The sequence below is a fragment of the Phasianus colchicus genome, chromosome 2, assembly GCF_987193195.1.
Source record: "Phasianus colchicus chromosome 2, bPhaCol1.hap1.1, whole genome shotgun sequence".
Taxonomy (NCBI): domain Eukaryota; kingdom Metazoa; phylum Chordata; class Aves; order Galliformes; family Phasianidae; genus Phasianus; species Phasianus colchicus.
The window spans coordinates 23,729,931-23,745,798 of record NC_143437.1 but is presented as its reverse complement, the minus strand read 5'-3'; the positions used below and the strand labels follow the sequence as shown (position 1 = coordinate 23,745,798).

At 37.4% G+C, this 15,868-nt stretch overlaps 1 pseudogene; it reads left to right on the top strand.

Annotated features, from left to right (window-relative positions):
- Positions 1-1,688: 1,688 nt before the first annotated feature.
- Positions 1,689-15,868, top strand: part of LOC149918895 (uncharacterized) — a 34,413-nt pseudogene continuing 20,233 nt past the window's right edge.

The window sequence follows — 15,868 nt, the reverse complement described above, 5'->3', positions numbered from 1 at the left end:
AAAACACAGTTTCAGGCTGTATGTTCTGAGGCTCTATAATCCATACATCCTTTTCTCAGCTAAGCATATCAACATGAATCAAAATCAATAACAGCACACAAAATTTCAGATATGCTGATGGATCAACTCAGCTAGTAAGATCTGTTTGTCTTTGTTATCCTGGGTTGTTACATAGCCACATTGCTTTTCTGAAGCACCGGTGTTGTGTAGGCAGGTGCTAACAAACATGAATCCCTTGCAATTTCTTTTTAATAAACAGAAAATGATTAAACAAATACAATGAAATGAAAAATGTATATACTACATAAACAGCTATCTTTGGCAATAAATCTACCCTTGATTACACTTTTTTCTTTCTTTTTTTTGCTAGTGCTCTTTGTCTGAAGACAACTTTTATGTTCCTCTGGCTCTATTTTGTATTTCTAGAAAGTTTCAGCCCTGGTGATATTTTTCAGTGTACAACCTTTGTATACATTTTCTTGATTTGTTTTACCTCTGGTATCAAAAATGTTCAGAAAAGATGCAGACTCAAGCATTTTGTTTATCCAATCCTGTGCAGTTTGCTTTGTGCAAAGAAAGCTTCTTCACTGGACAATATGATCCCTCTTATTCCCTTGAAAAGTTCCTGCAAATGGAAGCATAGCATAGCCTGAATGTGAGCACATACACCAAAGCCATGCTTGAATTATTAGAGCTAAGCTGAGGCTGTACTTCACTATTGTTGCCAGAATCTCTAGAGAAATATCTTGCTTATTAGCACTGCTCTAAGCCACTTTATGATTGTTTTATTGAAAAGACAAAAGTTCAAAGCTCTCTTTGGGAGATTCTGGCCAAAACCATCTCCATTTTCATATTTTTTCAGCACTCCATGAAGTGGAATATAGTCCACATTTTTTTCTTTCCTTTAGGGTGTATTTTTTCCTGGCAATTTTCTGAAGGGCAGAATATCATCGTTTCCTTGAAAAAAAAATATCATCAGTGCTCTCTGCAATACTAATCTGCGCCTTTTTTGGTCATTTTATTTCCTTTTTCCTACAAATTAAATTGATTTGCAGAGACAGAACTCTTCAAAGATATTCCCATAAGATCTTGGGTTAGATTAAGCCAGTGCTTCAAACGATAATGAATCTGTTTCTGAAAAACAAATGTTTGTCTCTTCCAAATTGTGCCTGGGGTTCCCTTGAGCTTTACAATTCAGTGAGCATTAATGTTACATAGCACAAATGATGGGACTTCTCTGAGAAGACAGGATGCAGCTGCTTGTGCTTAATTAAAAGTTATAAGATTTGGTGGGTTGCTTTGATCTCTTTGTTGTTTCTCCACCTTTTAAGCAAAACATCTAACAAAATCAAAATATATGCTGCACATTTGTCTAAGTGAAAATCATTAGTGGGGACCATCTCTAAAGATTTCAGAAGAAAAGGACAATTCCTGTCAAGATGATAGAATTTACACACTTAATTGCGCTTGCATTGTTTTTTTTAGATCTGTGTTAACAATAAATGTTTCTTACATGTTCAGATTGCAAGCAGATGAAGGTGAAGTAGTTTGCATACAACAACAAATATAGTTGCCAAAAGCCATTTATACCTCATTTATGTGAATATCAAATGCTCAGGAAGCCTATACCACGCAATATACAGCTTTGCATCACTGCAGAACTTTGATACAGGTACTGGGGCAGGACCATGGGTCAGAGAATGGGTCAGAGGCAGCATAAGATGCTGCTGGAATGGGTATGGGTAAGATTGCATACTGCTGCATGCGCTATAGCAACAAGGATCCCATTGCTTTCCGATCTGTCCAAGGAGCAGCACAGCTTCTAATGAGGAGATTGCTTAGCATTGTTTGAGGAAAAAGGGCTATGCTGTACCAATTCAAATAGGAAGAAAAGCAGGGAAACCTGCAGTTCTCCTTATCCTAGTGTATTTTGGATAAGACATCAACATGTTTGCCTAAGGAAGTTTGGATGCCCCATCCCTGGAGGCATTCAAGGCCAGGCTGGATGTGGCTCTGGGCAGCCTGGTCTAGTGGTTGGCTACATTGCACATAGCAGGGAAGTTGAAACTAGATGATCATTGTGGTCCTTTTCAATCCAGGCTATTCTATGATTCTGTGATGTCTAGACAGTGCTCCAGAGCACAGGACAGAGCGCCTGAGCTAGCACAACCAGGCTGAGAGATGCATCTGAATGCAGGCACAGGCAGACATAGCAAAGCCCTTTTAAACCCTGAGCTGCCTCTTTATCCAGCACTGTGTTGTCTTGCACAGATGCAGCAGTCTGAAAATAACTTGAAAATCTCTGTTCTCTCTGCTATGCACACTGGATATGCCCTTACTTTAATCTCTGCAAGTCCTGTAGGTGGTTTTATAGCTGAGTAAACAAAGAAACATGAATGATGTCTCCTTAGTCTCTGCATAGCACATACTACTCACTACATTTAAATTTGCCTGAGAATGTCTCTCATTAATCACCAGGGTTAATTTTCTTCATCTTCTCAATCTGATATTGTGAATCTCTATAGTAAAAGGAAAACCAACATTGCACTGATTCACCCTTTAAAATCAGTGTTTTGGTTAGAATCATCATGTTGCTGTTTCAGGCAAACACAGTCCGAAGCCTGCTTTTGAACACGACTTTGTGCAAAATAAAATGCTTGCTGTGTGGCCTTGTTTAAGCCACCTGAGATGAATAAAAAGAAAAAATTCCTTGTAATTCTAGAAGGATTTGCATAACATCTCTTTAAAAGATCAAATGTTCAGTTATCACAATCTTCAGCCACTGTTGTTGCCATGAAATATTTTATGAAAAGAATACCCAGTTCAATAACTTATAAAGAATTTTTAAATGACCAATTATAACACAGAATAAAACTCCATTTTCTGTTGATTTAGATCATTAATGATTTCCTAACTCACTGCAAATCTAACACGGACACATAAAAATTGTCTAAAGAAGGGGAAAATCATCTGTGAAAGAATAACAGGAAACATGACATTTTAAGGATCTTGATTTCTTGATAGAATCATTTTAACAGTAATGAATCTGTATGACTCACAGCCTTTTGAAGCCAATGGAAAAATGCCTACATTAAAATTTGGATTTGACTCCTTTACATACAAAAAGAACTTTAGGTTTACATTTTCAGAAGGGCCACATGGGTGCTTTGAAAGCATCCGTCTTAGTGATGGCTATTGACTTGAAATCTCTATTTATGACGGTATCTGCCTGACTCGCAGTTTTGACCATAGGCTTGTATGAGACACAGCAAACAGCGTAAACAAATTCAGCCCTGCTCCCTTCTCTCTAGTGGTCCCTGCTCTTTACAGCCTCCACAACCTGCCGACAGTCCCTGCCTCATCTCTCATGCTTCAACCCAACCACTGCTGCAGAGGCAGTGCAATCAGCAAAGGAAGAAGTGAATAGTCCTTCTTGCCTTGCCATTATGTTGGCATTGCTCGGAAGTGCATTTCAGTTTTTGACAGATATCAACTAGACATGCAGAACTACAGGCTGGATGTATCCATCTATTTTTATTTTAGTTTATTTAACCTGAGGAGGTGGAAAGAGCAATAGGTAAAAACAACCTTTGTTGAACTGCCATCCCACCAGAGCAGAGATGTAACAATTTTTTTCAGCTGAAAGTGAGGAATTCAACTTGCAGCCATCATCTCCCCATATCCCAATTGACTGGACACTTCTCAACTCAGCTAAAGCAAAGTTAAATAAAAAACAGAGAAATGCTTTGGGACAAATGCATAAGTGGAATGCTGAGAAGGGAAATTCTACTTATATAAAGCATCTCTGTTACTCTCAGTTTTTATCAGATAAACCAAAATCAGAAGTTAACGCCTCTGGCTAGCAACGCATATGATGGACAGTTTTGAAAGCCTTATCACATCAAATCCTCATGTATTGCAGCATATATCTATACCCACACAAAATACAACTGTCAGTCCCTGCCTAGCAAGGCTGCAACAGGGCTGGTCTCCAGCTCTCCACAGCCCTGCCCCCATGGGCCTACATCCTGGCCTGGACTGAGAAGATCCACTGACGGAGGCACAGAGGTAGAAAATATAGAGAGAAAACACCATTCCATGGAGTCTACAGGACTTTACTCTTCCATTCACCACAGCAAGGATCTCATCCTTACAGTTTTTCTGTCTTGGAAAATAAAACTTGGAAAATAAAAAACATTTTATATCAACTGGTAATAATTCTATCAATAATGTTCTCAAGCATGTTTCTGAACCCTGTATTTGCAGTCCATGACATTCACCTGTAGTACAGGTGTGGCTGGTGCATATGATCAGTTATAGACGTTCAGACGTAGCTGTACACAGTCTTACTACCTTCTTGAAAACTGTTACATAAGAATTTATCTTTCAAGATTTATATGGCTTCATTTTGAACACTCGCCACTTAATTTAAATACAGATTACTCTTCCTGTGTTAGATCAAAAATATTTAGGGTTACAACTTAAGAAGAGGATTGAAGAGTAATAGAGAGCTTAACTATACATACAGCAGTACTTAGTGATACGTACTGCTTAAAGCTCTTATGATAAAAAATGTAAGTCACTAATCACCCACAATCACGCCATTGAAGGCAGTATCCAGGCAATGGATGAGCTCTACTTGTGCATCTTTACTACTGGGTAACAACATCACTGACAATAGCATGTCATCATGCTACTGGGGAGCTTTAAAGACATTTTTTATACTGAAAGCAAAATATGACATATGCAGACAGAATTTGGATTTCTTCTGTTACCTTCTACAAAAAGAAGAACAGCATGGCTATAGTCAAGGGACAGATAAATTGTTGGTCTTTACCTCTTAGATTCATTCATGCACAAGTAGCTATCTGCATACACAAAGGAAATGTCTGCCTAGGGCATTCTCTGTGAAACAGCAGGGCCACACTGATTTTGCTAGCACCTGAAAAGCCAATCTGGCTGCTGCTGCTATGCAAACTAAGGTGATTAGAATAGTTCATTTGGAAGGGATCTGCAAAGCCCACAGAGTCTCACTGCTTGGAGCCAAGAACTGCCTGTAGTATTCAAGGCAAAGCTGCACTGATGTTAATAAGTGGGAGAATCAGCACATCTGGCTATTCTATGTTTAATACACCCCATAATGCAGTTTGCTCTCTTGGCTGGCTGGGCACAATGCTGGCTCATGCTGAGCCTAGGTTGACCAGCAAACACAAATGGTGGCTGACGCTATAATTGCAGGTGGTACAAACACAAACGACTTCCCAGGACTCAGCTGTCCCTGACCAACCTCCAGCCTTACCTGGACTGGCAAAATTCTTCATTTCATATAGTGCTGACTAACCTTGAACAAACAGCTATGAAATAAGAACAGAAATTAATCGTACCCTTTACTCTGTAGAATTATACAATCATTAAGGTTGGAAAAGACTGTTAAGGTCATTTAGCCCAATTGTTCACCTACCACCAGTGTTGCCTCCTGATTACTTCTACTGTGTTGAATATTTTTGGAAATATACCTTCTGTATTAGTGCTGGAGTAGGAAATAGCAGAAGATGAATGTGTTTTAACGTTTGAATCATGCTGGGAGAGCACTTTTGCAGCAAGTCTCCTATCACAATGCAAGTACTGCTTTTTTCATTTTGAGGCATTTTTAATTATGAATTGCAAACAGTGTGTTAAAGGGCAAGTACTTTGCCACTCTTAAGCTTCTTGTTTTAAATTCACTTGTTCTTTGCTGTCTGATGTATGAATTCTCAGGAGATTTCGAACACTGCACTTCTAAATGAAAGTTTCTGTTTTTAAAATTAGTTTGGTATTTTGACACAAATTGATGAGGGGGGAAGGTGGTTGCACAAAAAACAGTTGAAATTGCATTATGAAAGGTATTAACATATATGTCAAAAGACTAGTTATTTTGTAGATCAGACCTCAGGATGGTGTATTAATTTGCTAAGCGAGGTAACAGCATTTTTCATAAATGAAATAATCAAAGTAATCCTCTGGCGCAGAAAACTGAATATCCTCTTGCAAGGTGTGTTTATTACAATGTAATATGGTAGGATTGTGATAGGTGGAAAATTAGACTTTAAGCACCATCTAATGCTTCCCTTGTAGTCTTTGCTGTTATGTCATTTCTCCAAGTTCTGATTAAAAAATAAAATAAAATCTTGAATGCCCTGATCTTGTTGAAACACAACATGGAGAGAGCTCAAGAATTAAGAAAAAAAATTATTCAAGGTGGACATTCTAACAGTGATATTCAATTCTACTAGTGATAAGACATGGGGGAATGGCTTTAAACTAAAGGAAGGGAAGTTTAGATTAGATGTTAGGGGGAAGTTTTTACTGATAGGGTGGTGAGGTGCTGGAACAGGCTGTCCAGAGAGGTTGTGAATATCCCATTCCTGGAGGTGTTTAAGGCCAGGCTGGATAGGGCCCTGGGCAGTACGATCTGGTGGCTGGCAACCCTGCCTGTGGCAGTTAACTTTCACTTTCTACCCAAACAACTTCATTTTGATTTTTTCACCATCTTGGTTGGTGATTATATTTATTTCCAACTACAAACACCCTTCACATCAGTGTGTTTACCTTTTAAACACTGGAAGAGATCACAGAAGTTTCACACTAAATTTCAGGTTTTTTACTGCAAACTGGGAAGAAAATATATCAAAGCGAGTGCAAACATTTACAACTGTTTTTGGTTTTTTTTTGTGTGTGTTGTGTGTATTTCATTTTGTTTTTCAGCTTTTAATGAACAGAAAGATAAATGCCTCTATGAAACAACCTTTACATCAAAACACAGTCACACGTCTTCATTAAATATAAATGCATATGCCACGCCACTCAAGAATTTGCATGGTATAGTGCACTTGTGTTGGTATACAGAGTGTGGATAGATATCAGATAAATACAGGAGTTCTCTACATCAGTGTGCAAATTTCACAGAGTAAACAGAAAGCTACAGAAACAAAGGAAAGGAGCACTCTGAAAGAACCCAAGCAAAGCAAAACCTATGTAGAGCTTTTGGACCAAGAGCACAACATAACAGGCTGCAAGCAGTGCTCAAAGCAATAATCTGCTGCTGCTTTGTTCTACTCCATGCTGGGAAACAAAACCTTGTACATGATTTTCAAAGATATATTATTCTATCAGAGTAATCTCCGCTGTCACCAGGTTTGCCTCCTACAATAAGCAAAAGCAATGTTTGCTTCATGCTTCATCCTTCCTGTTTAGTGTTGGGAAGTGCAACATTATTCAATTGTTTACTAAATGCATTCCTATCTTGGTATTCTTTAAACTGTTTATAAGAGAGAATCATTCACTTCAGAAAAGAGAAAAAAGAGACTAATGTTTGATAGAAGAATATACTATTGATTAGATGTTCAAAATTAAGTGCCTACCTTTCAGTTCATACGATTTACTTATAGGCATCCATTAACATCATGCTCTGAAGCTTACTTCATGAATAGGGAAGAAGATAGTCTGCTCTTGGACCCAGAGTTTACAAGGTTTGCAATGAAAGTCAAAGATCTAATACCTGCAAGTCACATCACCCCATTTCACAATCAATCTCTGACCCAGAAATACTGCAGCCCAGATTCTTAAGCTTTCCTGTCTTCATATTCAGATGGCCAATGCTGCAATTTTTTTCTGACTGTCTAAGCCAACAGGTGATTGCACAGATTTCTATAGCACTCATCTGCCAGTACTAACCAATCATACCTTCAGATGATTTTAACATCCAATATATTGAATATTTTTGGAAATGTACCTTCCATATTGGTGCTGGAGTAGGAAATGACAGAAGGTGAATATGTTTTAATGTTTGGATCTTGCTGGGAGAGCACTTCTGCAAGTCTCCCAGCCATGGCTATTTCTTGCACTGCAGATGGCCTTGTGAAACTGTCTCAAAGCAATTAAACTTGGCTCCTTTCAGATTTGTGCCCAGCTCAAAGACATGCTGGGAGCACCTCTCATGTGCTTTAACCACTTGGAGGCACGCAGCCCAGGCAAGAGCTGGTCTGAGCAATCCTCTTCCCCATCCCCTTGCCTCCGCAAACACATGCAGAGCAGGTGCTGTATCCACAGCATTGAATGTTTCATTCTGCTGTAGCACTCCACTACTTGCTAATATAGACATAGCCATATTCAGAAGAGTTGGCATCATACTCCCAAAGTCACGACAATAATGGCATACCTACAGTACATGATAGGGAATGGGGAAGAAATGCAGCTCATGGCTGTTTTTATCACTATGGACATTGGGGAAAACCTAGCTAAGGGTTTCTGCACTTCGGTCCTGAATGCTGGGTCTCAGCTTCAGTTCTTACTGCTGTGCCATGACATAAGGCTGTACCAATGCTAGAAGAACAACCCTGCACATTGATGCTCCTTTTTGTGCTGTGGAGTCCCTTCTCACTGCAGTATTTCTCACTGTTTTTTGTCTCCAAAGTTTCCTGAAGTTAACAATGTAGCACTCAAGGGTTTATTGTAAAGAATAAAAATATTCTAGACAAATACTGGGGAATGTACAGTTTAAAAGTAAAGGCAATTATTTCCAGTGGAGAAGGGAGGGGGGGAAAAAAAAGAACAAACAACGTAAAACTTAGAAAGAAAATAATTCAGATTTTTCTATTTGCCATATATGTTATTTGCACATCAGGTAGAAGGAAAAATATCACAATTTTTTTTTTTTCTTGTGCACATTTCTTTCTCCTGGATTAGGTTATTATTATGCTTGGCTTTTGCTTTCAAAAATGCAAGTATAGAATAATCAGCAAATCTATTTTATTAAAGCGGTATATAGGACAATTTTCCCCACAATTGGATGTGAAAACTTGCATTCACAAAGATTAATTAGTTCTGTGCAAAGCTGTGCTGTAAGTCTGAGGAGAGTGTATGGGAACCATGAGAGAAATTACTACCTAACAGGCTTGCTGATTCTCTGGCTATCAATGATGTTTAAGGACATTCCATAGCCAATATAACAGTTTTGAGGCTGGAAGTGGTACTGAAACTTATTCATATGATACTGATGAAGTATATGAGGACCACTTCTGCATGTGTACAAGGAAGTTAGAAAGACTGCATATTTAGTGAAAATTGCTAATAGGTCTTGTGTTATACTCCAAGCAAACACTTCATTGTCTTCCTTCTTTCCTGGAGAAGCAATTATAATGTGACTCCCATTCAAAGCCCAAGGACATCAATGGTAAAGTCACAAATATATTAACTTTTGGCTGTACTGAGCAAGTGACCTCTTTTTGTGTAATTAAGTCACTTGATATTGAGGGCAAGTTTACTCCTACTGTGCTATCACCCCAGGACAGATAGGGGGACTTTCACAGACTCTATCACATGATGGTTTGCAATACACCCCTCACCCCAGTGAGTTCTGCATCACCAAAGCAACACTGTGCATGAATGGTTAAATAGGTAGTCTACATACTCACATTGTGCACAACAGTTATTTCAGTGACTGCCTGTAGACAAATGTTTAGGTACTTCATATACTTCTAACATCACAGGAATATAGATCATTGAAGTATATATATTATATATATATATTTTTAATTTAAACATTAAATAATCACATAGCAGAAGATCAAAAGAAAAACAACAAACAAAACCAACAAAACAAACAAACAAAAAAAACCAACACCACAAAATGGAGAGAATTACAGAAAATCTATTCCAAATCAAAGGGCTTGTACTTCTAAATTCTTTGCTAGTTTTGGGTATTTTTAGGAAACCAGAATCTGTTAAAGATTTTCCTTTCTTTTTCCTTGATTTATCCAAACATTTAAAAAGAACTGGAAATAGTGTTACCATTTTCAAAATACAATGGTAGAGCTGAGCATCTAAATTTAATTGACTATAAAACCTCAAAAAGCAGTTACATAAAAACATGCTAAATATAAAGATTTGAGGCATGAAAATTAAATCTTCAAAAATGTACATATCCAAAAATGTGCTCGGCATGTAGATAAACACCAGCTTCTAAGGAAGTCTATAAAAATGACTAAGAGTGAAACTGGCGAGAAGATACTTCTAGAAGAGAAGAAATATTGAAAGAAAGGATTTGGGGGCCTGGAAGTGCACTGACCTTGAAATATTCTTTAAGTTATTGCTAATTAAAAAACATGTATCCAGTTGAGGTCTTGAAGTAATAACTCCACTTTGTCCTTTGCCCACAGTATTTCCTATGTTGAAAATTCTCACAATTTTCAGTCCTTCCTATGGCACTTTCTGATGGCTGAAAGGAAAAGACCAGCAGTCAAGCATGAGCTTGTTTTTATTAGTTCCATCGAAGAAAAGCAGCCATCTGAAGCCTATTAGGAGGCACTATCACCTGAATACCCAGACACTTTACCCACAGCCATGACTATTAGCTTCAGAGCAAGGATACTACCAGCCTTCACTACCAGCAAGGAATTGTTCCTTGTTTGTTGCTGAAATTGACTGCTTCTTTGTGTCTAAAAGTAGAGCTATAGCAAGAAAAAACATACAAGTGAGCACGTACACAGAAGGTACAATACTTTACAAAGCAGCTCTGGATGTAGCTTAGAGAACTGTGATGCTACCTGAGGTCACAGTACAAGATCCTGCTGAACTGCTGGATCTAGACTGGCCCCTATACTCCAGATAGGAAGAGGTCTGTGCTTGTCACAGATCAATTCTTACAATAGAAATATTTATTTAAACTGCCAGGCAGCTTGAGAGAACTCATCCAGTAACTTTTCATTGACTTTTTTTTCCCTTCATGATAACCAAAAGTTATTTCAATGGGAAAGACATTATGGAAAAGGTAGTATTGTACTCCACAAAGGTGGAGGAAGAATAGAGGACATGAAGAACTGATAATGACTGAATTATCAAAGGTTTCTATGTACTACTGGTCAGGGAAGAATTTGCCCTATAGCTTCATAGAAACTAGGAAGTTCTGATAATCCAGAAATAACTGACAGAAAAGAATATTTTGAAAAGAATCAGTTCCAACACCCATGGGGAAATGACCTCTTCTGTACTTTGTAGGTTTCCCTATTAAGCAGATGAATGCAGTACAGTTTTGAAAAGGTGCTTTTTTTTACCTCTCTCTCCCTTTTTTATCTCTTATTTTTAAACACAGACCTCTTCAAATAGCTTGTTTTCGATATATTCCTGAAAGGGAACTGCCATATGCCTCTCTGAGAAGGTTGAGGGCATGTTTTGTGCAAGCCAGATGCAGTGCCAGCAGTTGTATCCATTTCAATTCTCCAACAGAATCTCTCTCCAGCATAAGCCCTATTCATACAGCTGCATTTCAGGTATATTCTAAGAAGCAAAGACCATCATATATAAATAAATAAAACAAAATATGCAGAACAAAACTATAACATTCAGTAAAACTACTTTCTGAATTCTCATTTCAAATGCACTTCAAGCATTTCCATTTAACACAGTAAGACAACCAGGCAATTCAATTCACATGCTTTCCATTTGTGTCATAGTCAAAATGGAGCTTCCTCTGCTTCCCAGGCATTAGTTTCTGTTAACAGAAATACAGCTTGGTACAACGTTACTAATTTTTACTTTGTTTGAAGTGGTTCAGATCACAAGTATTCATATGTGTTTTGAATCCTACAAGACCTTGAATAACATTTAACCAGTTAATCCCAATTGAAGCATACTTATGTTTTCTTTAAACATATGATTAATTTACCATTAGTTAAAGTTTCCTCAATATTAGTTTTCATTTACTTATTTTTATTTTGGAAACACTGGCTCTTAAGAGGTTTATCACATTTGGAACTTATTCCTGTGTCAGCCACATGGATTCAAATCCAAATTAAAACCATTGAAGTAGTTCTTGAATTTCACTGGTGTAACTTACTGAAAACTTTTCACTTAGTCTACATCTGTTGGTAATGATTCATAGAGCTGAACAGTATTAGTAACATACTGACACTATCTCCAACTTCTCCCTTCCAACTTGTCTTAGACTTGTCACAGAATATGCTGATGTTCCTAGAAAAGGACATTTTGTGCCTTAGCAGATTTCACTGCTTGAATTTGAGTACAACAATGGAAAAGAACACTGTCCTATCTTCCTCACAAGGGCTATTGTGCTGACGTATTAGAGACCTCCTCCTCTTTACTGATGCTAAAGAGCATAAGTCAACTAATCCAGACAGAGCTGAAGTCATCCTACTGCACTGTTATTTCTCCTGCTCTAACGGTTGTGCTGACATTTCCAAAGCGTAATTGTGCTATTTATTGAAATCTTTTTAATTCTGATTTTTACATCTGACAAGCATTCCGTTCCTCATGCTGACAGTATGCTGGCAGCATTCCTTTAATTTCTGATGTATTTGCCAGTTCTGAGAGGATATAGACTCCTCCCATGAGGCACAGAGGTCACACTTTTTTTTTTTCCTCCCCTTTTAAGGGATAAAGCAAGTAATTCATTATTTGGATTCACTTGCCCCAAGCTCACTCTCACTTTGAATTGGTGACTCACCTGGGTTTCTCCTTTTGATCGAGAGCCAGTAATGAACTACATTCATCAACTGTATTTTTTTTTTTTTCTTTTTTTGAATACCAAAGCAGTTGGTGGTTACATATGAATACAAAATACAAGCTTGCTATGGGAAAAAAAAATCTCAATGAAGTTCTAACATTTTCTCATTCATAAGTTAATAACTTTCTAATAATTTAGTCATATATAAGAGATGACAGATGTTATGCTGCAGAAATTCAAGGTTTTTCAGAATGCAGAAGGTAGAGTGCCAAAATTACTTCCAAATAAGATAAAGAACTTTGTATAAATGAAGAGCCAAATAGAACTCAAAGAATGTGTTTTCAGATAAAAACCACGTGTCTTGTCAGCACATGTAATTAGCATGCAAACTTTACAAGACAGCCTATCCTTTCTGAAGAGCTTATAGCCATCCATGGCAGCACCCAAGTTGTGAGAGTGGTTCCACCATGTTTTGGTGGTGGCTATTATGTCATAGTCCTAAGGGACTTACAGTACATTTTACTGGGGAGCTGGCTTATGCAAGTCATCAGCTGATGATAGCAGAAGATTGTTTTAATGAGAAATTATATGTTTTAGATTTTTGCATAGAAAAGGTAATTTGTTCACATCCTCATTTGGAAATATGAGCAGGCTATTGGACAGAAGATTCCAAAACCTGACCAGAAGTTCAGGTTAGGGTATAACTCAGAGTTGTCAGACACTTTTTATAACCTTCCCCATCTTTTTCTAATACTGAACAAAGTGGATCTGCCTGCCACTGTGACAAGCTGTCACAAATATTGTTATTTCTCTGAAAATCCCATGAAAATTACCTTGGTTTCAGGAAGATTTCAAGAACATTTATACCACAAGTGTTTGATGTTTGGTGCCCTTGCTTGCTTTTGACTGCAAGAAAAGGATGGCTTCTGTAATAATTTAAAGATTGTGGTGTAGCCAAAAAGAAAAGAAAGTGGAGCTCACCCAGTTCTAATTTGGTCAATGTAAGCATGCCAACTTCTTACATATGGAATTTTAGCCTTTTTTTAATTATTATTTTTTGATTTACTACTATCTACTGATTCAAATAGAACAACTACATCCACACATATTCCTACAGGATGGATGCTGTGTGGCAGATGAAAACAGACAGAGAAGGAGAGATCTTGTAAGGAATTCCCTTGTATTTTTCTTACAAGAGAGACTGAGCTGGCAAAATGTACACTACTCTACAATCATTGATTGAGCTTTGAAATAACTTGTTAGTTAGGGTCCTGCTTGGCACTTTGAGCAGATAAAAAAAATATTGGAAAACAAGGCATTGTATAACTATCATTTACAAAGGAACCTAAAAATTTCAGTCTCAGATATTCACAGATAATTATGTTAAAGCCCAGTAACAAAGAAATAAGTAGTCTATGAATAACTCAATTGTATTGTTTCTGTTGTTATTTGTTTTAAGCTTCTATTTCCAGTTTTATTTTTGCACAGCATTTTTTTTTTTTTTTAATTTGGCTATCTTCAGTCCCTTTACCACCATGCTTTAGAAGCCACAGACATCCCTACTTTCCAGCTAAACTTTGTTTTTTCCTCTATGAGTTGTAGCATCTTGTTGTCTACTAAGCACCTGAGTGACAAGTAACACATATGGATATATGCTACTCTTATGCTTAATGTCTCATTTCTTCAAGGGAATGTTAAGCAAATCCTGAGCTTTAGTGATTATTACAGTTGCTGTTACAGCTGGAAAGATTATCGTGTTGAAAATGGGAAAATAAACAAACAGGGAAGGAATACTCACCTGTATCCAAATGTCTAGGTTCACAGGAAAGACTCCATAGAGGAGAGATCTCTAGAAAAATATCCTTCCTCAGTGGCAGTCAGCCCTTAAATGGGGCCTAGGAGAGGTGCAGCCAGGCTCCACCCCTTCTGGTCACACAGCTGAATTGCCTTCACCTGTGCTCCCAGGGCTGACTCAGTCCTTTTCTCAGGTGATTTATCAGTGGTTCAGGCCATGACTCAACAGCTCCTATACAGTGATTAAGCAAGGAAGGAACTTTAATATTTAATGGATTACCTCCATTATAAATAATCATGCTATGTATTGGACTACATTATGCTACAGAGTTCTAAATGTGTATATCAAGAGAATTTGTCTAAAAAATAAAATTATCTTTCTATACCTGATTTCTACAATGTTTCTGCAAGACATACAAGCACCTGAAATTTTAATTCTGGTCTACAAGGCATATGGTTAAAACATTTCAGTACTGTTTCTTTTTTAAGAAGTATGCTGGTAAACTCGTGCTTTAACACGAGAGGCTCATAAAGCCATTGATTTTATTGTTGCCTTTAATGGAATTGACTGATGCTGTTTTCACCTTAATATTTACTCCCTCTTTTTCAATGTAACACATCACAAGACTTTTCTGCACAAACTGCCGACCTAAAAATTATAATCTCTGATCTTGTTTGCCTGTTTGTTTTTAAATATACTTTCAACAGCAAGGTCACCTGTGGTTAGAAACATCAGAGAAAGCAATGTAAGAAAGATGCGTGAGAAAAAAATCGCTAGGTCTGGCAACACAGCAAATATATCTATTCAAAATACAAACATCATATAAAAATGTTTGAGCTGGATATAAAAATAGAGCTATGGATATATACAGTACAGTATTACTGAAGGTGTCAGTGCTTCACTTACAGATTTTAAATTGTCAGCTTGTCTCCCATCCCAGACAGCATTGGATATTTATGAACAGAGTATATGGCAGCAGAGCAGGCATATAGCGTTATTTCCATGGCCAACCCAGGCAGCATATGAAAATCAGCAGCTCAGGGACTTTCTGGGACAGATAGTTCATAGAGACTGGTCTATTTTGTAGCCATCAGTAGATCTATATCCCATCAGTTTCATTTACCTCTTTTTAAGATTATTTATACTTTCAAACTTCTGTGATAATAAATGCATTACAACCTTTATTCCTTCTGATATCAGAAACAGGAATAGTATTCCCCTATTCACATTCCTACCCTTCATGGTATGATACACTTGAACAGTAGATCTTTTACCTGCCTCTTTTTCAGGCTGGAGTACCTTCTTACATATCCAATTCTGGTTTTGATTCTTTAATGTCATTTTCTCAAGTGGAAGCTATTCTGTACCTCTACTGTTCTTATCTAACTATGCTTTGTCTTTTTAAAGACTTACTACGGCATATGTGGGCACACATTCTTTTTCATTCTGTTCCTTTTCTAATAGTTTCTAACAGTTGGTCTTACTTTTTTTTATTTTTCTTTCTTTTTTTCTCTCCTGCTGATATTTTTGGAGAACAGACACTTAAAGGTCTTAGTGACCCCAGGATCATCCCT